This window comes from Clupea harengus, chromosome 9 (genome assembly GCF_900700415.2).
Source record: "Clupea harengus chromosome 9, Ch_v2.0.2, whole genome shotgun sequence".
In the NCBI taxonomy this organism is placed as follows: Eukaryota; Metazoa; Chordata; class Actinopteri; order Clupeiformes; family Clupeidae; genus Clupea; species Clupea harengus.
The window spans coordinates 9,688,136-9,713,533 of NC_045160.1; the positions used below are offsets into that span (position 1 = coordinate 9,688,136).

Consider the following 25,398-nt stretch of genomic DNA (forward strand, 5'->3'; position numbering starts at 1 on the left):
AAGCATAAGAGGGTAGATGGAGGATCTTCACCCCTCTATGGCATGGCAGAGGATGTGTGCTGCATGACCTGGGAGTCTGTTCAGATGGGAGTCTCCCCTGGCCTGGAAGTGAAACACGGCCACAGCCGTCTTGCCCACTGGTCCAGAGAGTGGAATGCGTGGAGGTTTGTGTGGGCGAGTGACGCTCCTGAAACACCTGGAGGTCATGAGGCACCCACCCACCCACTCCATCCAGCTGTGAGTCCTGCTCCTTCAACACCTCAACGGAGCTGACGGTATCTGTGTCATACTCACAGTTATTTCATTACAACCTCATGTCACCAAATGTCTGTTGTTTGAAAGTGATGTGCAGATTCTTTTATTTTAAGAATATATGTCCCCTTTGCTTTAATCGGTGTTAAAATAATGTTATTTCATCACAGGATTAATTGTCCTGAAAACCCACCAAGTCTGGAGGGATCACCCTACACACATACTATAATCATAGAGTACCGCGTCAGATCAGATTGTTTTCCAGTGAGTTATGAAATAGCATGTCACTCATTCATTGAAATATATAAGTTTGCTCTGCTCTAAGCTGTATGAGAAGCTTTCATTGAGATATCTCATTCACTTCCATCAACTCCTGAGTTCTACATGTGATGGACCCTTGGTACCCTGGGACTAGACAGCTGCCTCGGCCCCATTTAGACAGGTCTGTGAGAAAACAAAGCAGCCAAATGGAAACTGTTGATTGCCCAACACTGGACAAGAGGGGATTGGATGCCTGTTGGCGTCTGGGGCCAGGGGGTGGTGCCATGCTCTTTGGTCCTCGCTTCTGAATCCAGGGAATTTTGGAGGGTTATCCAAACACAAAACCTGACCTGGCACTTACAGAGGACACGGTGAAACTGGAGCACAAAAACAAATTAAACACACACATATACACACACACACACACACACACACACACACACACACACACACACAGCTGCCAGCTGCAGAACGCTTCGTCTGCATTCCAAACCATTTTGTTTTTGGATCTGGTGGTGCGTGATTATGTACTTGATTTAATGTTGGTCGGTGTATTGTAAATAAATGCATTACACCCTAATGAAGATCTACTCTCATGGCAAGGTCAGCCTGGTGCTGAGGGAGTGGGTATGGGGCTGCGGGCTGCCTGGTGAGAAAGGTATAAATCTCGCTAATAGGTATCTTCGCTGCAGGTAAGAATGGCGCTTTTGTTATGGTGTCTGGGCTCTGTCTGGCTGCCCTCCCCTCTCTCCTCCTTCCTCTCAGTCCCCTGTGGTTCAGGGAAAGGTGGGGGTTGGGGATTTGTGAGTATGTGTGTTGGGGGGAGTCGATGGTGGCAGGGTGGAGTGACCCGTTGCAGCACATTAGAATTCAGCTCTCGTTGTCTCCTTCCGATGCCTGGCTCTGGAGCAGGGTTCGTCGGGACGGACGGAGGCACGGGGGGAGGGGTGGGGGTTCGGGTGGGGGTGGGGGTGGGGGTTGTGACAGTGAGATGGATGATCATCTCCCCGGAGGACAACGCGACGAGGCAAAGCGCTGTCCGCATGCTGTTGGCCGCCTGCTCAAACTGCTGCATGTGTCGCAGCATGCACACACACACACAACATACACCTAGAGATATATACACAAACACACACTCACACACACACACACACACACACACACACACTCAACAACGTACACTTAGAGATATATACACACACACACACACACACACACACACAACAACATACACTTAGAGATATACACACACACACACACACACACACACACACTCAACAACATACACCTAGAGATATACACACACACACACACACACACACACACACACTCAACAACACACACCTAGAGACATATACACAAACACACACTCACACACACACACACACACACACACACACACATCAACAACATACACCTAGAGATATATACACAAACACACACTCACACAGACACACACACACAAGCCTATGTCCACACACAAACACAAGCACCTATTATGCATGCACACACAAGCACCATACAACACATACTGACAAGCTCACATCAATAAAACACACAGAAGCCTTCCACAGTAGACATCTGGACCGTTGCATTTTTCATAATCTCTTAAAAGAAAACACTTAGAAGTAAGGCCGGTTCAGTATCCAGGGTCTTTATTAAGAGAACAAAATACACAATTAGACAATCATTTTCAGTTGCCTGTGAGTGTGTGTAAACATGTGGTTGAATGAAAACATATTTAAACTTGGCTCAAAATAGAGGTGTACCTTTGCCACTTTCTGTGGATTCTATGAAATGGATATGGCAACAGCATATTCCGAGTCATTCCTATTGGACGATACCTGGCACGCTTCAGTTTTAACAACCAATAGGGCAGCGTGTCCTTCCCTGTTCACGGTGGAGACCAGTTTAACAGAGATGAAACACCACCAGTCTGGAAAGGAAACAGACAACTTTATGACAAGTCTAATCCATTGCAAAAGCATTACGGAGCTCGAGCATGCTCCCTTAAGTGTAAGTGTAATGGCATTACTGTTAAGAACAAAACGTTAAATGAGACACCTTGAGGATGAGCTACGTTTAACTAACTATGCTTGGATGAGACTAAGGTAGATGTGTGAGCAACACACAGTAGGGTGTACGTAAATGGCAGGACCTCATGATCTTGTCCTAGGTCCTGCTGGTGGCAAAGATGGGATATTTAAGAGGCCTATCCACGTCAGTTACCATGAAAATAAATCTGCAACACTCCTTCAAATGATCTGTTAAGGGTGGGTACTGGGAGGGGAACAATCCTAGACGTAGCTCAATGTCATGTAGAAAAAAAAGAAGCAGTTGCCATGGAGATTGGTTGGCAGCCATGCGGCAGGGCGAGGGGGCGCAGGGGGCGGGCGTCTACCTGGCCGGGGGGGGGGACACACACACACACACATTAGCAGGGGCAGGCGCTAGCACCCCTCAGCTTGGTTAGACCTCTCCTCTATCTCTATCACATGAAAGTCCATACATAGGTACAAACATACAGACAGTATATACATACATCCACATATACAGTACATACACACATACATACAGTACACACACACACACACACACACACACACACACACACACACACACACACACACACACACACACACACACACACACACACACACACACTTACAGATTATATAGATACATTACATATATCCACTTGGTTCAACTTATTAGCCATATCATTGGTCACAGTTTTCAGATGGTGCATATATCATATTCCTCATTTGTAATTGCTTGTAATCACACAAATGGAAAATAAAGAGCTCAAACCAAGTGTCCCACCTATTCTTAACAAAGTGTTTCGCCTACTGCAATCACCAGAGGAAACAATTGGACTTGAGTTGGAGGAAAGAGAGGGGAGAGGGGAGACAGAGAAAGGAAGAAGGGAAACATAGAAAGGAAGAAGGCAAACAGAGAAAGAAAGAAGGGAAACAGAAAGAAAGAAGGGAGACAGAGAAAGAAAGGGAGACAGAGAAAGAAAGAAGGGAGACAGAGAAAGGAAGAAGGGAGACAGATGCAAATTGAAAAGGGGAGAAAGTGCTCAGGTGACTGTCTGGTCCCCTGCCGCAGTGTCTGAAAACCCAGACATCAGCCACTTCTCTTCCCCCCTGTGTGTGTGTGTGTGTGTGTGTGTGTGTGTGTGTGTGTGTGTGTGTGTGTGTTCACGCGCATGTGCATACGTTTTCTATTAGCAAGCCTCAATCTGTTCCCTTATCTTTCTCAATGAGAGAGCTGCCAAATCCCTTATTGACAGCACATTCAATTACACATTTGAGATAATGAGCTCTTTTCTTCTGCACTGCATCAGACTTGCTGGCAGAGTCATCTGTCTAGATATTAAACAGATAGGCACCTTTTGTTACATTTGCCTTGATGGTTAAACACATGAAAGCATGCTGCCACAGATTAAACCCAAAATGTTGAAATGGAAACAGCTCTGTTAATTGGCCATGTTAGCATCCCTGTGCCGTTGTTTGAGAATGGTGCATTATATTACATGAATGGTGCATTATATTACATAAATCGCTATGGCAGGCTTTGCTTCATTTTACAGCTTATTATCAGATGATGTGAACAAGATGTGACAACATTGCCCACAAGTTCAACTTCTACATTGATGTATTGCAGGAAGAGAAATATGGAATTCTCCCCATTTTACTACTTAAACAAGTGCAGTTCTCTTATTGTGCTAACAAGACAAGAAGAGGGATCCAAGTGTAATTGGGACCGTTTTAGAACTTGATTTAAAACACTAGTCCTGCTTGTAATAATAAAATATATTCTTTGCAGTCGCAGGTCACCTAAAGTCGGTGAATGAGATTGGAGTGCAGCTCTGGATTAGCTGCTATCCTGATTGGCTTACGGGAGACGGCTCCAAGGCAGACCTGATACGTTTGTCATGTGTATCCCGCCTGGATCATCGTCTCATCACTCGCTCTGTTATGCCTGGATCATCGTCTCATCACTCGCTCTGTTATGCTTGACTCTTTTGCATTCATGGAGGATGGCTATTGCTTAACTGTTGCTGGGGGCTGTGGGAAACAACCCACTATTACCTGAAAACAGCCACCACTGAGAGTGAAGATTCAAAAGAAAGAAAGAGAGAAACTATGTGCAATGCATAAATACACAGTGTGAGCCAATGGGGCAAAAAAATCTATTTTGTTTAAGACTGCATTTTCTGTCACAGTTCCCTCTTTAGCACGGGTGAAAGTACCGAATCAGTTTGGGACAGGAAAAAGAATCAGGAACAATCATATTCATTTGGCTCATCTATTCTGACATTGAGATGAATTCTGTTCACTAAATGAATCCAAAATCAAAAATGCTTGAGAAAAATACAGTCAGAAATATACCGCCAGAAATGAAAGTCAGAACAGGAAATCAGGAAATATTCCAGCTTTATAATAGATGGAACATGGACTTCAAAGTTGTTTAATTTCAAAAAAGCAATATGACGTTTAGAAAGCTCTGTCTAAAATGTTTGGACTCTTTTGATTAGCAAACCTTTAGGCAAACATCTGGCTGGCAGACCTGTTTCATGTTAGAGTATCTCGATCATCTAGAACTTTTGCTCATTTTAGAGCATTCCAATACAAGCACTTTCTATTGTTTAAATAAGGGTTGTCTAAATATGAGGATTTTGATTCATTAATTGTAGAAAAATATGGCACCTCTCAGCGGCAGCCATATTGGGTGGATATAGTGGCCAGTCTGTGTTGCAGTAATAGTTTTGCATTTCTCCCACTGCAGGCGTTTGATGTGGAGCTAGCATCAATGTTTGGGCTGTATTGGTAGTTGGATGTTAGGTCTACAGCCTCATCTTGGATGATTCCAGAACTTCAGAATCGCTCTGAAAATCCCCCAAAGGTAATTTGTAAAATATTTGTAGCCATAATTGTAAGAACAAACTTTGCAAGTCAGCTAGATTGGATCAGTGCTTTAGTTGTCGGTGTAGCCTGAGGTTAATTAGCTCCCTAGGTTTAGACCAACTATGAGATGGGTTAATCAGGAATAAAGTAAATGTGTTCTTCACTAAATAAATTTCATAGAAGTAATGTTGTTTGCCATTAATGTGTGATGAACATCACACTGCCAAGGCCTGTTTATTTGGTCCACTTTACATCAATGGCAAGTCTGACAGCTTCTCACAGCAAATAACATGTTTTAATAGTTTTGACAGTCCTAGTTTAAATATATATTGTTGTTTGTTTTATTAGTTTGACAGTCCTAGTTTAAATACATATTGTTCTTTGTTTTCCACACAGGATACATCTTTTAAATGGCCGTGTTTCTTTCAGTACAAAAAATATAAATACAATGTGGAAAAAAGTTGATTTGCAAAAAAGAAAGGGAATACTTAAGGGATACAGTAACATCTAATTGGCTGCATCCAAACAAGCAGCAGGCGGCTTTGAAAGAAAACACAGATCTAACAAAACTGTTGAATCAGTTAACCATGGTCTAATAAGGGTTATGGCAACAGTGAAGCAGCTAAGGCTTTGCTGTTTCCAAAATACATCACTAAAATAGGAAAATAAACATCACCTTATGAAGTGATATAAGGACAGAATTTGAATGTAAACATCCCTTCAACACTGAGAAGTGTAAGGGTAGACATTGATTTGAATGTAAACATCCTTCAACACTGAGAAGTGTAAGGGTAGACATTGATTAGAATGTAAACATCCCTTCAACACTGAGAAGTGTAAGGGTAGACATTGATTTGAATGTAAACATCCCTTCAACACTGAGAAGTGTAAGGGTAGACATTGATTAGAATGTAAACATCCCTTCAACACTGAGAAGTGTAAGGGTAGACATTGATTTGAATGTAAACATCCCTTCAACACTGAGAAGTGTAAGGGTAGACATTGATTTCAGAGGGGATACGAGTGCTCTTAGTACAGAATACAGACATGTACTAATGTGCCTGGGCATGGCTTTTCATTCATATGAAAATGAAACATCAGACGTGAACGTGATAATTTGGAGAAGAAATGCTAATTGCATATAGGTTAACATTTAAATATTGATTAGGCGCTCCCCACAATTGACTAATTGAGTGCTAAAGATAAAGGTCTCCAACACTACTTTAATTACTGTACTGCTGACACGTTCTACACAAGTATCTGTGCTGTATTCTCTGTCTAACCCTGGCAATACAACACTAATGGCAACCAGATGCCTGGCAGCTAGCGAAGTGAATGTATTACATTCATATTACATTTGCTATAAATTCTTCTGGTGATACACTTTATAATGCATTCACCACGCATGTGAAACGCCTCGAGGAACACTTTTCAATTGAAAAAAGGTGTAGTATTTTATAAACATGTTCATTAGGTTTGTGTGTGTGTGTGTGTGTGTGTGTGTGTGTGTGTGTGTGTGTGTGTGTGTGTGTGTGTGTGTGTGTGTGTGTGTGTGTGTGTGTGTGTGTGTCAGAGACAGAAAGGGTGTGCGTGACTTTTAGAATGGGATATCTTACAGTATAATCAGATTTAATGTCTAATGGACTGACTGACTGATCTTTCAAAGTCAGAATGTTGTTTCTTTGTTCTTCTGAATACTATAATATAATTCTGATTGTCCTCTGTAGGCTAGAGACCATTCTTCATCCAAACTTTTAGTCCAGTAAAGAGTCAAATGCATCTTAAATGTCTCCTCTGAATAACTCCGTGATGGACTCCATATTTGCAGAATAAAGAGCGAACCTCTGTAGGTCATGAAGCCAATCTGCCAGGCCAAAACACAAGGAACGCAAAACCACATGAGCCAAGCCACACACGCACGGCGTGTTGTTGATCTGACGAGCTGCCGACTCTTCTCTGGTCAGGGGGGCTGGATGTGTCCAGAGCTGCTCATGCCCTCCACCCAGGTCCCAAGAGCCTGACCCGTGATCTTTTGTAGCCAACAACCTCACGAGTTAGGGTCTCAGGGAACGGAGGAGGGCGACCGCCGGCAGACGTCCAGACCCACACACACAAACACACACGCATACACCCACACACACACAGACATACATACTCACTACCCAGCTCCCGCAGAACTGAACGTGCGAGACAATGAGACAAGACTAACTTGGTCTGCCCCGTAGAAACACCACAGTGGAGATCAGCGGCTCTCGCTCTCGCTCTTTCTCTCGGAACCCGCAGCAGTGCGGCTTGCTCTGGGAGCCTGTGGCTGTGGCTGTGGCTGCCTGGTCGGTTGACATGGGCCACTCGCTGGCTCCGTCTCTGTCCCGGTCCTACCTCTCGCCCTGTGCACAGAGCGAGGGAGGGAGGAGAGGGAGGAGAGGGAGGAGAGGGAGGGAGGAGAGCGAGAGCGAGAGCGAGAGCGAGAGCGAGAGCGAGAAGCAGAAGAACAGCAAGTCTCTTGTCTCATTTCCCTCCTTTTATTTTCGAACGGCAAGGTAACTTCCCGACTGATCGTCGCCAGACTGGGGCCAGATGTGGGCCAGATGTGGGCCAGATGTGGGCCAGATGTGGGCCAGATGTGGTCCAGCGTCACCAGCTCTGTGGTGAGGCTCAGTCCCAGTCACACCCTGCGCTGCACGTGCTCAGACAGACAGCACACATCGCAGACGCAGCGCAGACACAGCGCAGCACAGCGCAGCACAGCACAGCACAGCGCAGCACAGCACAGCGCAGCACAGCACAGCACAGCGCCGCTTCAAATCACTGCGGACAATGATGCAAAAAAAGAGAAAGGAACCCGGAAAAAAATGGCAGGAGGGAGGAAAAGGACAAAGGGAAACGGAATGGTGATGATGAGGCTTAATAGCGGAGTCTTTCCAGACTTGTGATTTCTCCTCCTTTAAAGCGGCGCTGGAGAGGATGGAGCCTGGAGGAGAGACTGCATCGTGCTCGGCTGTATTACGGCTTTGTGTGCCTGGAGGAACAATCCAGCCCTCCCCACCACACCCTCTTCCACAAGCCAGACAGTCATTCCTTCCTCTTTGTCCGCACCGCAACATGCAGGTCATCAGTCCACATCTCTCACACACTCTCTGACCCTCACCTCCCCCAATACCCCACTGACCCCCCACCCCCCACCCTCACACCACACAAGATAAATAATGCCTTGCCAGTAGTTACAAGTTTCTATTTAATAATCCACCACAGCACTAACTAGTTCCCGGTTTTCTAACACAAGCAAACAGTGCTGACAATGAAAAAAAAGAGCCAACTTGGACAATCATTCAGCCAGACACGTTTTGACTTCATCTTGGAAGAATGCACTACCACCATGACTCCACCCCCTACAAACCAAACTCCCCATCTCCCTCCTCCTGCCAACACAGAAACACTGACCCGCATACTCCTCACAAAACACTGACATCCGCCCAAAAGTGAGTTGTCAATTGGAGGTGGATGAGACTGCTAGTATAGAGAGTACCATCTGCATGTAGATGTCATGCTAATACAGATATGTACATGTACAGACATGTGAAAACTCCTGAGGAATTTTCCTGAAAGTGGTATCCAGAGTGTATTATTATTCTTTAGGAAATGATAAGCCCCCTATGATGGAGAGCAAGTCCCTCTCCCCTCACTCCCATCCCCCCAGCATTAGCATGTCCAGACCTCCCAAGGCCCTCTGTGCTCCCCTGAGGGTTCAAGGTGGACTGAGGGGGTGGAGGGAGAGAAGAGGGACACAAATGAGTGGATACAATCCCAGACATGAGTAGACGATAGTCAGTGCGCTATCATATACCTCGGACTATTCCAAAAGCCCATATTAGTGCCATCACCACTGCCACCGCCATCTTGGTATCCATCTTAGAGAGAAAGGAAGTGGTGGGAGCTGAATCAAAGGGAGAGGTGGAGGAGGAGGAGGAACAGGGTGGAGGGGTATTAAAGGAATGAGGGGGCAGGTGGGATGAATGCAGGTAGTCCCCATTGGCTCTCCTTCCATGATTGGATCATCAACTGATCTCCATGGTAGCCACACATGGGCGTCTGGGGCGGGGCGGGGAGGGGAGGGGTTGACGACACTGCGTCACACCAGAAACGGAAAGTGCTGCCCCTCTGACACAAACAATGACGGTAAACAGAAATGAGTGGAATAGACAAACAAATGATTAATGAGAGAAAGAGAAGAAAGAATGCTCCTACCACGGAGGAGGGGGGAGTTCTTGTTAGTCAGTGTGAGCGCCCCAGTGAATGCTGCTGTAGTGAACGGAGGTTCAGACGGAGGAAGACAGCACTGCGGCACCCGCCCTCCACTCTTCACTCCTCCCTAACCTCACCTCACTTCGCTGCCCTCTTTCTCACTCTCTCCCCACCTCTCTTTTCCTTTCTCGCTCTCTCTCTCTCCGTGTCCACACAGCTCCCACTGACCCTTCGACAATCAATGGTTTCGTCTCACGAGGAGAACAAAGCTCCTTTGCCTCACTTGACGGAAGGCAGGGATAGTCACATGTCACAGGAGCACAGCTTGACTGTATATCCTTTGTTTACTTCCATCCCCGGCATTCTGCACAAACAATGCAAAAGATTTAGCAAAGCTGGGTCTAAGAGTTTTCAGCCTGATATCCCTGCCCATGAACACGAATAGAAGGAGAAAGAAAGAGAAGAGAGGGAAAGATGTGGTGCACATCTCAACATTTAATGTTGATATGACAGAGTGCTGATTTGGATGTATTTAGCTGTGTAATTACAATGTAACAAAACTCATTGTTACTAACAACTACTCATTGTTAGCCATACTAACTGTTTAATGATTGTCTCTGCAATGCTGTGTGATTAACCAATCATACTATTGCTCTTCTTAAATTGTATATTCCTTCCACCCATTTTTTTATGCTGATTCTGCCCCTAGCACTTTTGAGATATGGACACCGCTCCAACTCTGACACGTCTGATCCTGATCCAGTGTAGTGCTCTTGTCAAATTGGTTGCAACTGTTATTCTTTTGTTATTGTTGTTTTTCACCCATTGAAAAGAATGGGGTAATGTCCGCCTGGTGTGATGTCACTTGCTCTGCCAGCTGTAGTCTACAGTAGGTAGACCAATAGTAGCTGCCATAGCTGGCCAACAAAGATTATTAAGTGTACTTATCTAGCTATTATTATCAGAGATTTTCTAGGATGTGACATATCATGGTAATATGGTCATGATGCATAGTGTCTCTGCAAAATACCTGACCTTTACCTTTTTAACGGGACATCTTATTTATGGCGAGCATTATATGCAAACGATATGCTCATCTGCTGTCATTTTTAAATAAATGAAGATACCGCCACCAATGCGGATTAATAACAGTCTATATCTCAGCTGATGTTTTGCTCGTCTTAACTCAAAGTCACAAGATAGCTTAGTATCTACGATAACTGAGTTAACCACTCAACTAGCTCCAGCCGACAAGTAACGGGATAGCATAACTTGTGCCAGTAGCAACATAGGGCAGGTCATTTGATGTTTAAGGCTTACATTGCGCATTTGAACATTTAAACCCACTCCATGGACACTCATGTGCTTTTTTTTTTAAATAAATGAAGAATCCACCAATACTGGATTATTTACAGCCTACATTCCAGCTGATTGTTGGCTTGTGTAACATTCAATTCAAAGTGATGAGGTAATGTCTGCGATAACAAACCTCTCCCCAACTAGAAATGCATCTCTAAGTTTACAAATGCAATATCGTTTTAAGCATTACCAAATAAGCTAAACAAACTCAGCTGGCAGTAAGTCGATACATACAATTCTCTTGGATGCATTTTCATATCTACCTGAAATATACCTGAATCCTATCAGAGACATTTCTTTTTTCGATGCCAAATAAGGAGGAGTGATTTCTGCATGAGCTTGTGTTTCAAGTCCAAGTCCATTTGTGCTTGGGCGGCGAGCGAGCGAGAGGCTCGGGGAGCAGAGGAATATTAAAGCACATGAAATCAATAGAGGCCTTAAACTGGCGGCTGTAATCAATCAACTCTATTACCACCATGGCAGAGTCTGGGCTCTAGCTGCGATCCCCCTTCACCTCCAGACATTTGTATGCTGCTGCTTTCTTTTATTATATGTGTGGGTCCTCGTTCACCTTATGTGTCATCAGTGCACTTGTGTTCTATTAGAGAGTCTGTTGCACAGCTGCTGTTCACCAGAAGAAAAGTGGATAGGGATGCCACAGGACAATATAAATGTTTCCTCATTTTTGCATGACTATGATCTGAATGTTAGAAGAATCCATTTGCCAAACATATTGTGGCAGACAAAGCTGAGTAGGTAAAGCTACTTTTGACTAGCTGCTTTGATGAAAGATCATCATAAAAACAGTACAGATACCCACCATAGCTTCATATTCATGTTGAAATGAAGAGAAAAGAACTGAACAGATCTGAAACTAAACGAATATGTCATTTCCTCTGAATCTCACCGAACCCCAAAATGAGGTCTACATATGAGCACAGAAACAGTCTTCTAGGTCATCAGCAGCCTATCCAGACAGTGTCTGTGTGTAAGAGTATTAATAACCATCATCTTTTGTCACCCCAGACAACGGTCAAGGGCCATTTTGTTGATGCCGACCCCCCGTTCAATGTCATTGATTTCTCCAGCGGGGTCAGAGGTCGCGGCTGCATTGATTGGAGAAAGTGCCTGACACAGTGCAGGGATGACCAGATCCAGACCAATCAATGGCACCTCAGACCAGCACGTATATATTATCCTTATTTATTGGGCATAAAACAGCCTGCTGTTCGGCATTTAGTTACTTTCTCCCCCCACAGCAAAGGTAAAGCCTGAGGAGGTTGAAGATATGCACTGCTAGCAGGTCATGTGTGCATCCAAGTTGGTCCACTGGCCTGAGCTCCCAACCCAGTATTTACCTCCCTCCTAGGGAGCTGTCAGGTGGCAAGAGAGATGTGTCTGTGATGGGTGAAGGTCAATGACGCCCACACGGCTTTAAAAAGAGAAATGAGCTGATAAGGAACTGAATGCATTCTTTGGACCTTGCAGACAAATCCAGCAACATTTCCAAAACCAACAGCACTAGTAAAGACTTGAATGTATCTCCTAGGTAAGAGGTACGATTAGGTAGAGGGCCTCTGATCCACCCAGGCATGGTGGTGGATAAAGGGAAATAAAGTGAAAAATAAAGACTTTTATCCTATCAGTGAGATGCTAAAATATCAACCACATCTATGAATACAATTGAAAGAGCGATTTATATTTAAACATTTACAAATGTAAAAAAAAGAAACCTTTAGCTTTTGAGCCAGCCATAAAATAATGAAAACCTTTTATCATTAAAGGTTTTTACTTGGAAAACAATTTCCAAAAAAACAATTAGAAATGTGCACAGCACACCCCCAGCCCCAGGTTATACTACTGAGGTTGCATGGCCTCTTGAGCTAACAATGTCAACTGCAATTTAGAGTTAAGAAGTCTGCATAAAGGACAGAATCTATGTCTCTTATGCTTGTGTAGGATCATGACAGTTGGGCGAGGTGGCAAGACAGCTCCCATGGAGACTGAACTGGACACTGCATGTCTAGCTTCACAATACCAGAAGAGAAGAGAGCAAGAGATGGACATCCATGTCATGCTACATCATACTATCCCAGGTAAACTCAAAGGCGGGCTTTAAAAGTTCAGGACCGAGGCAGCCAGTGAGACTTCTAACACCTCCTCCTGAATCAGTACTCTGCTCCTCCTCCTCCTGAATCAGTACTCTGCTCCTCCTGAATCAGTACTCTGCTCCACCTCCTCCTGAATCAGTACTCTGCTCCTCCTGAATCAGTACTCTGCTCCACCTCCTCCTGAATCAGTACTCTGCTCCTCCTGAATCAGTACTCTACTCCTCCTGAATCAGTACTCTGCTCCACCTCCTCCTGAATCAGTACTCTGCTCCACCTCCTCCTGAATCAGTACTCTGCTCCTCCTCCTCCTGAATCAGTACTCTGCTCCCCCTCCTCCTGAATCAGTACTCTGCTCCTCCTGAATCAGTACTCTGCTCCACCTCCTCCTGAATCAGTACTCTGCTCCACCTCCTCCTGAATCAGTACTCTGCTCCTCCTGAATCAGTACTCTGCTCCACCTCCTCCTGAATCAGTACTCTGCTCCTCCTGAATCAGTACTCTGCTCCACCTCCTCCTGAATCAGTACTCTGCTCCTCCTGAATCAGTACTCTGCTCCTCCTCCTCCTGAATCAGTACTCTGCTCCTCCTGAATCAGTACTCTGCTCCACTTCTAACACCTGCTCCTGAATCCCACTAGAAGTAGCTGTACGTCAAAGTAGAAAACCATGCAAGTTGAAAAAGTCACCTCATGTGAAAATCAGTCAATCATCATTTGTATTTGAAATCTCCCTCATGTATACAACAGCTCCACCATGATGACAGCTGGTCCTGGACCAGATTTGACCCTGAGTCAGCTGTCATCATGGATACTGGTAACATAATCTTCTACAACAGACTAAAACAAAGACAGAGTCTTATATGTGGATTCAGTTGCTGAAATCACTCTCATACCGACTCCACTGAAGGAGGTGCATTAAAGTGAAATCACTCTCATACCCACTCTCCTGAAGGAGGAGCATTCAAGTGAAATCACTCTCATACCGACTCCACTGAAGGAGGTGCATTCAAGTGAAATCACTCTCATACCGACTCCACTGAAGGAGGTGCATTCAAGTGAAATCACTCTCATACCGACTCCACTGAAGGAGGTGCATTCAAGTGAAATCACTCTCATACCGACTCCACTGAAGGAGGTGCATTCAAGTGAAATCACTCTCATACCGACTCCACTGAAGGAGGTGCATTCAAGTGAAATTGACTTTTCAAGCGGCCTTTTCTGTGCCAGTGATTTCCTGTTACGCCTCTGCATCGGGGTCAAGGCCAATGAGAGGCCAATGCCTGTAGGGTGTGCACTGGATTTAATTGATCTTTGGGGTTGATTCATTTAAGCCATTACTTGGGTTGAGGGTTGTGTGTTTTGTGGTGTGAATGAGGTGGTAATTGGACAGCACCTCAATCAGAAGCTGCCTCGTAACACGAGAATGCCCCTCGTCCTAATTAACAGCTTCAATGAATTGATTAGATGCAAAGGAAGTGGTAAATCAGTGGACAGTGTGACAGTGCCTTGAGGAAACTGGGGCCACAGTCTCCTCAAAGGCAGCTATGAAGAGGCCCTCTGTGGCCCTCACATATGGTTGGGCTCATGTCTGGAACCGACAAATGAAACAAGCCTTGAATATCTTGCTGTTATTATGCATTTAATTTGCTTCCGTATTTAAATAACAGTAATTCTTGGGACCAAATTGCATTGCTGAGGGTTTCGTGTTCATTTCAGTAAAAGAACACAAAAGAAAATTACGAACTTGACCAAAATGAACCCCCACGGCCAAAATCCTTTTGAATTCCCAGTTGTATTGTTTAGCTGAGATCTTATCCTTGTTTGAACGTTGCTGGATGAGTTAGGTGAGTTCCAAGGAAAGCTAGAAGGTTGTACAGTTAACTCCCAGGGTGTAATTCTAAACCATACAACCTACTACCTCAACCCGGATACACACAATTTCTCATTATGATTGTGGTTTGTCTTGCTGTTGAAATATAGTTCATAGAAATTAAATAATTCCATGAAAACCCTCTGTCCTGGGAACATTTTCATTCAATGTTTTTTTTTAGAGATTGAGATTATACCTGCTCTATGAACAGAAGAATTCCTTGACCCTTGACCAGTGAACTTCCCTTAAATGCCTCTGAAAACTGTGTTCCAGGAAGACTGTGGAAAATGCTCCCTAACACTCTAATAAAGATGCCAAAAACAGACCTCTCGTGACTCCATCTACCTTGATGATATCACATTACCTCAAACTGCAAAGGTTCAAATGAGTTAGCAGTGGCCTGACAGAATCCCAGGTAGAGGCCACTGTAAAAAAGAGCTGCTTTTAGAAGAAGGTTTTATTGCCATCAAGGATGTATGACACACCACAGAGCCAGAGACCCAGAGACACGAGCTTGTGCTGTTCAAATGACCACAAGTTCGGATCTACGGGTTTATGACAAGTGGCTCATCCATGACATACTACACCACAGTGCCTCTGCTTCTACTGGTCCAAGCCTTTTTCTTTGAATTAGAGAAAGAATATCTTACCTAGAAACATGCCTTCTCCCTTTGGGTTTCATGTTTCAACTTGATGGAACTGGAACGATAAAAAGAAGAAAAAAAAACAGTACCATCAATCAGGTGAACAATGTTAAACAGGTTGCAGAGTCAAAAACATGAAGATGTCATATGCAATACCAAATATCATTTCAGTTATTCTTTCTTCATTCATATACAATACAAGTCTCACATTCTCAATCATTTCCCCTGATAAACATCTAAGACACCTACTTCATGTTCACGGTTTTTTTTCTACATAAATGTAGCATGTTTCTGAGTTCATTTTATATTCAACAAATCATGCTTCATATTTTCGGAGGAATTTGGAAAAGGCACACCTGTGGAAATAGCACAACGGATTGCCATTGCTACATGCTTTCAATATCGCAATGCTTTCAAAAAAGACCCCACCCACTCACTCGAGGAAAGTACGTTTAAAGGAGGCATTGTATTGAGTAGTATGGTGTTGCAAAGCCAGACAAATGAAAAAAAAAAAAAATCCAGAGTTTAACTGGAAATGTGGGTCTCCCCTAGTCTTCCTAACATGACAGCCACGCGGTCACACGCATTCTCAACCAACAAGTGTTCTCAACAGACCCCAGGCCTGCCTGCCTTCAGCTCGCTCGGAGGGGAGAGAAGATGGAAGAAGCAAAATAATGAATGAAATCAAGCAAGCATGCCACCTCAGGCGACTGAGGGTTGGACACTCTGGGAGCCATGGAAACATCCCTCTGGCCACCCGCCTGTTTCCCCTGGCCATCAGGACAGATGAAATTGCACTGGCTAATGTGGTGATGATCAGGAATGCCCACTGTATCCAAAGTCAATACGACGCTCATGTTGCATGCCTCCTCTGGCCTTGGAGACAGAGCTCCCTTTCATGTAGGGGTCATCAGGGGCAGGCCAAGCACACACTCCCAGAGCAGCTGACCCTCACCCAGTATGGGTCTCATCCAGACCACGGGCCACTGGGCTGCTATCAGTGGAACTGCCTCTCTCTCTCTCTCTCTCTCTCTCTCTCTCTCTCTCTCTCTCTCTCTCACACAATGCAATCCCAATAATGTACTGCAGAACTTTGGGCGAGGACAGATTTGAATGCCTGCAAGGAGGGCCGCATGGGGAAGCATTGCTGACATATTTGTTGGGCTCTCTCTCTCTCACACTCTCTCTTTCTCTCTCTCTCTCTCTCACTCTCTCTCTTGCGCTCTCTCTCTCTCTCACACTCTCTCTCTCCGAGTGTTCCCACTTCCATTAACTCTAATGACCAGCAAATTGTGATTGAAGTCATGCCAGATTTCAAAGCATAGCCAGGCTAAGGTTAAATGTTGGCCCGAGGGAGCGTCAGACATTCCAGAAGGGAGTAGGCAGCGCACTGAGGTAAATCAGGAGATGGATCAGTGGGTTCGCTTGCAAGGATATCTCAGCGCCTCATCTCAGTGTATGTTTGTGCATGCTGCACATCTAAACATGAAGGTGAACAGGCGGTCCCCTCATTCAAAGCATCAATTACCAAACTAGGTTTGGGTGAGTAATCTTAACAAACATCGGCAGAAAAGATACACTCAAGAAACAAAATCAACATGTTTATGAAGGAATAAAAGCCGCTGCTGTCATGGTATTGCGGGTGTGCTAAATCATTTAATTAAAACCTGTGTCTGCCTGGGCAGAGTGAGTCAAACTTCATGAGTACAGGAATACAGGATATGAGCTTCAGTTTCAGAACGCTAATATGGGGCAAGATCACAAGGTATTCTATAGTTTACAGGACAACAGAGGCATCCCCTCTATTCTATTCTTTATTTGATGCAAATTAGTGTCTGTTGCAAGCCACCACAGTTCATCAGAGAACATTATGGATGGAGTCCAAACCAGTTCACAGAAATTTCCAGCTACAGACATTCTAAACAAGAGTCACCTGGAACTTTGCAACCAAGAAAAAGTCTTTGACTTAGTCTGCCTGTGTTTGTCTACAGTCAAGAAAACAACCTTCTTATGCATGCTTTGGATAGCCACTCTTTGACTCTCACCTCTGAAACCCTGATGCAGAATGCATGATGGGATATTTAAACACTGGCAGCCAGTAGACCACATCAGCAGCAGTGAGCCACACTCTTCATGCTGCGTCACCATTTGACACCAAGGGGATTTTGACAGACTGCAAAGCCGAGGTGAACCATGTAGACAGTCTGCTCACATTTCACACACATGTGATAGTCAATAGAAACTCGATCATACAGTAAATGTACACAGAGCTGTAGAAACCACAACACACAGAGCCAGTGAAGGAGAGAGGAAAAATCAGATTACAGTATGCGTATGGAAATGTATTGTTTCAGATTACAGTATGCGTATGGAAATGTATATAAATCAGATTACAGTATGTGTATAAATCAGATACAGTATGTGTATGTATATGTGTATAAATCAGATTACAGTATGTGTATGTGTATGTGTATGTGTATAAATCAGATACAGTATGTATATGTGTATAAATCAGATACAGTATGCGTATGTATATAAATCAGATACAGTATGTGTATGTGTATGTATATAAATCAGATACTGTATGCGTATGTGTATGTATATAAATCAGATACTGTATGCGTATGTATATAAATCAGATACAGTATGTGTATGTGTATAAATCAGATACAGTATGTGTATGAATCAGATACTGTATGCGTATGTATATAAATCAGATACAGTATGTGTATGTGTATAAATCAGATACAGTATGTGTATGTGTATAAATCAGATACAGTATGTGTATGTGTATGGATATAAATCAGATACAGTATGTGTAAATATATAAATCAGATACAGTATGCGTATGTATATAAATCAGATACAGTATGTGTATGGATATGTATATAAATCAGATACAGTATGTGTATGGATATGTATTGTTTCTATCAACTAAGCTGAGTGGACAAGAACAGACAACAGAGCTTGGTGGTGGGTGGGAATAATGAGTGTGGTGGTTAGTGTGTCTGTCTGCTTATTTATATATGTGTGTGCTTAAGAGGAATGTGTCTGTCTGCTTATGTATGTGGGTGTGCTTAAGAGGAATGTGTCTGTCTGCTTATGTATATATGTGTGTGCTTAAGAGGAGTGTGTCTGTCTGCTTATTTATATATGTGTGTGCTTAAGAGGTAAAAAGAGAAAAAGGGACATGGGGATGGAGTGAAAGTGAGGACAATAAAGGGAGAGAGAGAGAGAAAGAGAGAGAAAGAGAAAAGAGCAAGCGGCAAATAGAGAGAGATAAAGTGAAAGAGACAGAGAAAGACAGAGAAAGAGGGAGAAAGAGACAAATTGAGAGAAAGTGTGTGAGTGTGAGAGAGAGAAAGAGAGACAGAGAGAGAGAGAGAGAGACAGAGAGAGAGAAAGAGACAGAGAGAGAAAGAGAGAGACAGAGAGACACAGACAGAGAAAGAGAGAGAAAAACAGAGAGAAAGAGATAGAGAGAGAGAGAGAGAGAGAGAGAGACAGAGAGAGAGAGAGAGAGAGAAAGAGAGAGAGAGAGAAAGAGACAGAGAGAGACAGAGAGAGAGAGAGACAGAGAGAGAGAGAGAGAGAGAGAGAGAAAGAGAGAGAGAGAGAGAGACAGAGAGAGAGCAGCAGTGCTCACGTGCCACAAGGCAGCATTATATGCATGGAGGGAGTCAGTCGGTTCATAGCAATTACTCAAACATATGACAGAACTCATGACTCACGCACAGGGCTGCATTTTGCCCTGCCAAAATAAGACTCCCAGTCTGAATTCTATTAAAGGCACACACACACACACACACACACACACACACACACACACACACACACACACACACACACACACACACACACACACACACACACACACACACACACACACACACACACACACACGCACACAACCCTTCTCCTTCTGACAGATGTGTTCCCCTCCTCCCAGCGTTCAGAGCCATGTTTATGTAACCAAACCTGCAAAATTCTTCGCCTCAGATGGTTCCCCTCCAAGAATAATGAAACATTAAAACGTGATCAGAATAACAATAACAACAACAACAACAACAACAATGATACTGATTGCAGCCAAATGCATTCATGGCATCTTCCTTCTGGCTGTCATTGTCTTTGAGTCAGAGTCAGAGAACACATCACTACCCTGTTGATTGCTTTCACTCCAACATGCCATGAATGGAATAATGCTCATCACTTTATTCCATTATAGAGTATGTGTTATCATAACAACGCTTGTAATAACAGAACTAATAGAGATGAGTGAGCACATGGTTTCTCCTAGTTTCACCTAAATGTTATTCTCAAGCTAGATGACGCTTTTAAACCCAATATTGTGAACAGAGCATCAGCACGAGGGGGCTGAAGTTATGAGATCGATCACACTTGCCCTTCCATCCACTGAATCCCAGCCCCCTTTTCCCACTGGATTTCATATCTAAGAGGCCAGCAGACTGGGGTCAAAGTTCACTAGAGCTTGAGCGAGACTGACCAAATGGAAAGGGTCCATTTGGTTACTGATGGGGCTGAGGGACCAGCCATCTGTGAGGTAATGACAAGAACTTCAAACCCATTGCAGAATCTCTTTAACAACACATATGCTAAGAAGTCTTGAAAGACATTAGGGCGTGCATCACAAAACCTGTATCAGAAACTAACTAACCACTAACGTATACACGACTTTAGCCTCCGAAAGGCTTCAGACATTTTGACACAGCTGCGGTATAATTTAGAGCTGTTTTAGCAGTGTGACCCACCTGTGCAGGCCAGGCTGTGCAGATGGGGGTTCCTCTGCCATGCAGAGCACATACAGAACCACTTGGCTTCCCCTCACTTTTCCAGATGTAAAACTGTCAGAGCCCAAAGCCCCTCCGGCGCTTGATAAATAGCTACGTCTCTGCTTTCAACGTCACGCTCACAGCAACAGGAGGCTTCCACTTCCACGCTCTTATGGACACTCATATTCCATACTTCATAATTCAGTGCACTAGCTGTACATGTCTGTCTCTCTGCCGTCTCTCTCTCAGTTTATGTCCTGTGCTGAGTGTTAGTAGTTATTGCACTGATGAATGTGCCACTGGATTCCAGGGGGAAGAAACCCCTTACGCTGAGCTTGTGGAAGGGGCTGATCTGGGGTCAGGGTCTTGGTGGAGGAAGGGGGGCTTTGCTTGATACCACCAGTAAAATGCACACGGAGATTTTGCTGGGAAATGGGCCAATGAAATGACTTTGTTTGACCCATCTGCCAATCACTTGACTGCTCGCTGCCAGACTAAACACGGACACCATTTTAGTGGGACTCGTTGGCGGCAGCGGCAGGATCTGCAGCCGCAAACGGGAAGGTGGAGGCCAGAGACCAGGGGAGCTGCTGGAGACCACAGCTAAACCGCAGAAAGCCATCGCAAACAAGCCCTGAAAAATATCTCAGTTTAATCACACACACACTCTCTCTCTCTCTCTCTCTCTCTCTCACACACACACACACACACACATACACTGTATCTGTGTTTCCTGGTTCCCTCTAAAGGACATCTCCTCATTCTGTTGGTGGACACGAACAGAAAAAAATGATGTTTGGCGCCGAGGTCACTAAGAGTCAATCAGCACAAGCCGCTGAGCTCCAAAAACCTCACTATGATGGATATTTAGTAGGGCTCCAAACCACCCCATGCTTCAGGCTGAGAGGCTCCAGGACAAATAGTTAGTGCTGGCCCTTCTTTTATCAAAGCCTTCAAGTCCACATACAGATACATTTGCTATCTGAGAAGTGAAAAAGAAAATACTCTGATGATGAAAAAGAAAAGTGCACAAAAAATATTTCCCTTTGCCAAGATAAACCTCCTCTGACAGATAGAACTTAAACAAATGCGCAGCTGAACAAGAGCCGAACGAATACTAATTGCTAACGGCATGCCGACTGAGGCCAAGCCTCTCTTCAGTGGGGAAGAAACCTCCTCACGATCATCATACTAGGTCTGTGGCTTCAAGTCCCGCTGTTACTCTGGATGGGGGAGATGACCAGAGAGATGAACTACTTCAAGTTCACAAAGTGCATCTGAGAGGCAGAACATCTCACCCTGTGTGTGGGTCTTTGGATTGTGCAAATGAAGAAATCCAGAAAGTTGACACAAATGACTAACATACACATGTGAAAAAAACCTTACAGGGCAGACTGCACAAGAGAGCTAGCATGTGTATGACCTGGATACTCCACATATGGATGTAGAATGTAAGTAGTATGAACTTACATTCTCTTACATTCTAGAAACGGCACCTCTAGTTGATGCATTATGAACCAGTCACAGCACCTAGTGAGCCTCAGTGAGAAACAGGGAACAGGTTTCAGTGTCCTGCTGTTGATTCACAGGGCTGAATGTTGGTTAGGTCATATAACTGTCAAAATGGGGTTTATTTGATATTTCTTGTGAACTGAAAATTCCCTGTTGTAAACACATCAGCCAAATTGAGATGACTCCTTTCAGCTGTGTGGCGGCTATTTACTGACCAAAGTAACCAGAACCACAGTTTACCACCACACAAACCAAATCATTTACACAACTTTGACTGTTTGATACTAGACAAAACACAGCTATCCTGTCAACACAATAGGTTCCAGATTAGTAAACAGAGGACAACTGAGGAATCCAAATCACACTCACACAATCCCATTTGGTGTCCAACAACGTTCAGTTAGATTTTTTTCATTTTTTTTTCCCTTTGTTTCATTTTTTGTGTATATTTGAATTTTGTTTCTGTTTTGACGTGAAAATAAATAGATAGAAGAAGAACCCAGAAACAAGCCCAGGAAATAGAATAGATGTGAAATGCTGAGTCATGGGCTGGTACTTTTCCATTTTTTGCTCCACGCGCACGCACACACGCGCGCACACACACACACACACACACACACACACACACACACACACACACACACACACACACACGTTTGGCTAATATGCCAAGTGTTCCTCTGAGACTCAAAGTTCTTGTGTTCTTACGTCTCATAACCTGTGAAAAGGCAATGCAATATACTATTCTAAAGATTGAATTAATAGAAAGCTTCATCAAAACATTGAAAATAGATCCATCCGGCTTTGGAAGATGATGGTTATTACTATCAGTACTTGTTGTATTGATGTGTTAATAATTCATATAATCCTAATTTATTTGGTGGGGAACAGACTATGGAATTTCATTTGAAGTCAGACGAAGAACCAGTCTTTCTAGAGCACACTGTAAGAAATGAAGTGAGAAAATATGGAATAGGTTAAAGTAGATCTGCTAAGCACCCAGGTGCTCTATCGCTAGTTTGAAAGTGATTCCCTTCATTCAGGCTTTGGTTGTAAAACCGCTTCAGTGAGCTTCACAAGAGCAAACTACCATCCTGTGTCTACAGTAGCATCGTATCCCATTTTCTTGAGTAAAAAATGAGGTACAGTCCAATCATAATGGCAGATGTGGATGGAAGCAGAAGTGCAGCAGCAATGCAGCGATCTTTGAAGGGCATGTATTGATGAAGTGCCATAACATCCAAAGGAAAGAGCGCTACCCAGCGCGCTAGTTTGGATTTAGAGAGAAAGAGAAAAAAATCAATATTTTATGAATTTCAAATTATCAAGTCTAGAAAATAAACATAACCCTCCATGTGACTAAATAAGGCATTATGCCAGGATCGATGCTTATGGCATTTCACAAGGCGAGTGAACACATTCTCTTGATTGGCTTTCTGAAAGCATTCCACATGAATTCAAATGACATTTTAGCTTAATTACTTTTCTTGTTTCTGACCATGCAGCCAATATTGTAGAGAATGACTAATCATTCCCAAAGGTCTTTCTGTATTTGGGTATGTAATGAATTTGAGCTGGGTGTTGTGTCATAGCATTGGAGATGGTCAACACGCTCAGGGTTTCATCTCCATACATCCACCCACTGTGTGGCCATGTGTCTAGCCATTGGGCAACATTTGGCATGACCCCTGTGAACTGAAGCCGAATCCTTTGTAAACACAAAAATGAGAAAAACTCGACCAACATTCATCTAAAAAAAGAGAAAAAAGGAAAAGAAAAACAGCATGCCAAGTCTTAAGTACCACAATTCACATGGCTGCACAATCAAAGCAACAATTAAACTTACACTACACCAATTCATTCTTAATATCCTAGATAGACTATCAACCTGTGCATAAACGCTGCTATCAAACGTCTGTCTGCCTCACAATCACACAGGTTACAAACACACGCTCAGAGTCTGTTCAAACAATACGACAGAACTGCAGGCATGACTTTTACTGTTACCCGATGAAACTGTATACAGAAGACAATGGTTGGGTATCGGGTTTAGTTCACTCTGAGCTTCCACAGGTATTCTATTACAATGTCTGAGGTTTTTCGCACAGACTAGATTTTTCCCCAAAATATGCAAAAGGAAAGATACAGAGATATAACTCTGCTAACAGATAGTGTTCATATATTTAGTACGTTATTTCGATTTTAAATGTTGCATTGTGGTCTTTTCCACATAAAGCTTAAGGCTCTATGGTGTTTGCTGATTAACAGTTGTTTCCTGTCCTGATTGTCAGTTCAAACTGTGCCAGCCTGAGAAGCACTGCTATACGGCAACAGACCCAAGCACAGAGGTCATGGGACAATTTCACCAAGAATTGTCAGATAATAAACAGAATGGCAAAGGGGCGGTGCTCCAACGACACAACAAAACCAGTGAAAGAAAAGGGAACGCTGCTCCCAGGAGCAGCAGATGCCAGACGAGTTGACTGACTCCCCGAGGGCAGACCCACACAAAAGACAGCATGAAACTGATAACCCAATCTTGATGGCTGAGGCCACCATTCACTGCCATTACCACAAGTCCTATTAACGGCCAAGGCGATGTTTTTTAAATGGGAAAACCAAGAGAGAGTGAATACCATTATCACATTCTACACGGGACACAATCTCACTTGGTGAGCACACCAGAATATGCACACATTCTCTGTAAAATGGACAAAGATCCAATTCACATGATTTGCTATTTATTTCATGTATTTTTTCTTCTTTTTTTAATTCTGACTTAAAGTGGTATGGACTCGACATGAAGCATATGTCATTCCAAGTTGCAACCAAATATACTTGCAAAAAAACATCATTCAGTATTGCTGAAAATTACCTTTGCACAATCAAATATAATGTTCTTTTTTCAATGATTTAAATGAATTTTATGTGTGAATTAAATGTAAGTGTGACCGCAATTAATAAAAAAACAATTGAATGCTTTCCAATACATCAGATGGTAGATCACCCCCAAACTCCAGACTGAATGACTCTCCCAAATAGATCTGTGTCCAAGACTAGACATTCTATCAAATAAAGCCCACAGAGGGGTACCCCCAACGCCAGTTAAAGAATACAAAGAGACTGTCTATGAGACAGAGTAGGGACAGACTCATTAACTGACACAATAATGTGCTAGATGGAGCTGTGACGAGGCATTTTCACAGGAGACTGAATACAACTGATCATAACAGCAGACTGTACATAAAACTGATCATAACAGCAGACTCTACATAAAACTGATCATAACAGCAGACTCTACATAAAACTGATCATAAACAGCAGACTGTTCATAAAACTGATCATAACAAAAATGCAGCTTAGAAAAGGAGGACATGGCCCAACAAGAATACAAACAAAAAGGAAAAACTGCTAAGAAAGAGCTGGCTTCAGTCTATGGCTGA

The 25,398-nt window shown here is 43.5% G+C and overlaps 1 long non-coding RNA gene across 2 annotated transcripts in view; it reads right to left on the reverse strand.

The window, feature by feature from the left end:
* Positions 1 to 2,146: 2,146 nt before the first annotated feature.
* Positions 2,147 to 25,398, reverse strand: part of LOC116221815 — a 38,575-nt gene continuing 15,323 nt past the window's right edge. For both annotated transcript variants that reach the window (XR_004164284.2, XR_004164283.2), the window contains exons 2-3: positions 15,657 to 15,705; positions 2,147 to 2,449 (exon numbers count right to left, since the gene is read on the reverse strand). This is a non-coding gene — a long non-coding RNA (uncharacterized LOC116221815). The remainder of the gene's footprint in view (positions 2,450 to 15,656; positions 15,706 to 25,398) is intronic.